Source organism: Arachis ipaensis, chromosome B07, assembly GCF_000816755.2.
Source record: "Arachis ipaensis cultivar K30076 chromosome B07, Araip1.1, whole genome shotgun sequence".
In the NCBI taxonomy this organism is placed as follows: domain Eukaryota; kingdom Viridiplantae; phylum Streptophyta; class Magnoliopsida; order Fabales; family Fabaceae; genus Arachis; species Arachis ipaensis.
This window is the reverse complement of record NC_029791.2, coordinates 8,941,855-8,944,930: the sequence shown is the minus strand read 5'-3', so window position 1 is coordinate 8,944,930 and position 3,076 is coordinate 8,941,855. Positions and strand designations below refer to the sequence as shown.

Below are 3,076 nucleotides of genomic sequence, written 5' to 3'. Positions count from 1 at the left end.
CTTATTTTTAATGTGTATTTATTTATTTAATATTTTAACATATATTTTATATTAGTAGTTAATTTTAAAATACACTTAATATAGTTATATATGCTTATATGGTAATATTTATTTTTCATCGCAAATTACACGACAAAGTTAAGATAATTAACTTATTTAATGTGAACGTATAGCTTATAATTGATCACTAAATTTTATTTCCAGACAATTTGATCTTAAGCAGATGATGATGATGAGAGATTTCATTAGTTTTGTGTATAAACCACCTTAACTAAAAATATATGTATTCTGCTCTTAGAAGTACAAATATTTAGGCAAATTAAAGTAGAATCAAATTAGGCATGCTTTAATTTAGTTATTTGTGAATTCTATTTACTTCACTAACTCACTATCATCTTAACCAGTTAGTTTCTTTATCAAATTCATAATAAAATACAATATATATATATGTCTCTATATAGCTAGTAGGTGTGTGTATTTAGGGAATAATGGAACATACATAGAGACCTAATAGCTTAATTGGTTAACTTTACACAATGTCGATATAATTAATTTCTAAACAAAAGTTTATTGTAATTTTCCATATCTGATAATTAAAGTGACGAAGCTTAGCTATTTTATTGATTCATCATATCACAACAATAAGAGGGGTTTTCTTCTATAATACTATCTGAAACAATTAACAATGATATATTAAATATTAAGTGAAACAATGATCAAGTGAAACATTAATACCTTGCCGCATGCTATAAATAGTTTAGTCTCTAAGTGTGTATATTCAAAATCTTTTCAACGAAAGCAACCATACGAAAAAGCCAAAGTCTGTGTTTTTGGTATTTCAAGAACCTTCTTTAAGACATGGAAGCGGGTCTTTTGTTGCCAGAAGGTAGTGGTTTTTCAGAAACTATAAGATGGAGTATGGTGGCAAAAGAGATTAAAAGTGTTGGTTATTTAGCATTTCCTATGATAACCGTTAATTTGTCAACTTATTTTCTCCAAATAATTTTCATCATGATGATTAGTCATATGGAAAAACTTGCTCTTTCTAGCACAGCTATTGCTACTTCTCTTTGTGCTGTTTCTAGCTTCAGTGTTATTGTAAGTATTTTTTCTCTTATCTCATATCATAGTCTTCAAATTTTTGTTTCAAAATTAACTGTTTTATTATTTTGTTTTATCAAACAGTTTGGAATGTCATGTGCATTGGAAACTCTAGGTGGCTAAGTCTATGGAGCAAGACAATATAGAAAATTTGGTGTTCTAGTCTACACTGCTATTGTAGCTTTGAGTCTAGCTCGTGTTCCTCTCTCTCTTTTATGGATATGCTTGGGGAAAATAATGATTTTGTGTGGTAAAGACCCTTTGATTTCACAAGAAGCTGGAAAATTTGTTGTGTGCCTTATTCCTGCTTTATTTGCTTATGCTACACTTCACACCTTCGTTCGCTACTTTTTGATGCAAAGTTTGATCTTTCCTTTTGTTATGAGTTCTTGTGTCACTTTTTGCTTTCACATAGTTTTCTGTTGGATACTTGTTTTTCAGTTCCAACTAGGTAACTTAGGAGCAGCATTTTCTATTGGTATTTTATATTGGTTGAATGTGATTTTACTTGGACTATATATGAAATTCTCTGTTCAGTGTGAAAGAACTCGTGCTCCAATCTCCATGGAACTATTCCATGGCCTTGGAGAATTCTTATGCTACGCCGTTCCATTTGCTGGAATGATTTGGTTAGTTTCTTCCTCTAGAATCTGATCTTACTATATACACACATGCGTGTATACGCACGTTTATCAACGTTGATTTGTTTCTATTGTGTTTGATGATCAATGCAGCCTTGAATGGTGGTTATTTGAGCTGCTCACTTTACTTTTTGGGCTTCTACCAAATCTAGAGCTTGAAGCTTCAGTTCTGTCCATAGAGTAAGTAGGACATGGTCATTGAGAATGATAGAGATTTTTATGTTCTACAATCTCAATTGAAATTAGGATAATTGTTAACAAAAATATTATTAAAAGATTTTTAAGTATTGACAAAAATATTATTAAATTAAAATAATGAAGACACATTTAAAGTATTTAAAAACATGAAACAACGTTTGAAGATGTTTATTTTAATAAGTGAATAAAACATATAAATCTTTTTTCATACTTTATTATTTGATATATACTTGTATTAATAATTTCATAAATCAGTTGAATTAATTTTTTTTTATGTTATAAAATAAAACTTATACGTAGATTACTAATTTTTCCTATGTATTTTTTTTATTTGCATAATTATTTTTAAACAATGAATTAAATTATATCATATGTATTTTGTGTTTTCTTTTTATTAGTTATTTTAGTTTTCGTTTTTTTTTTGTTATACCATTCACTTTCACTTTGGGATTAGGCATAAAATACATAAAAATGTTGAGTTTTTTTATTTTTTTACACTTTGAACCAATAAATTTTGCATTTTTTTGGTTTTGTTTTTTTAAAAGATAAAAATAAATAATAAATAATATGATCTTAGTTTTTAAGAATATACATAAAAATAAACTTTTAAAAATCACACTGGTTGCCAACGTTTATATTGGTAGATACATTAACACTCTTCTAAGTTCTAAGCATATGTACACAACACTAGTTTGTAATTTTTATGGGTCTATATATAACAATTTTCTAGCTCTTTGATAGTTTTTAAATCAGTCACATTGAGTAACATTTATAAATTGGTTGATGTTTTTTTTTTTTTTTTTATTTGAGTTTTCAATTATTTATTAAATTGTAATTAGATAATTAATTTTAACTTTGTAGATTTTACTCGGTAGATAATTAGTTTTAATTAGATAAATCGGTTGATGCTTTTTTTTAAATTTTTTTAACTGAAGTTAGCAATTATTACTTTTAATATAATTTTTTTAAACCTGGATTTTTACGTATTTTTGCTAATAATTTTATATAATATTTTTTTATTCTCTTATTTTAAATTTGTTATAGCATGTAATGCTTTCCATTGCTGATTTTATAACTCATTTTTTTTAGCACCACTCTTTTGAGAAATTATAACATTTTATAACATTTATCACCAT

At 26.5% G+C, this 3,076-nt stretch overlaps 1 pseudogene; it reads left to right on the top strand.

Annotated features, from left to right (window-relative positions):
- On the top strand, positions 859-1,926 carry LOC107606669 (annotated as a pseudogene).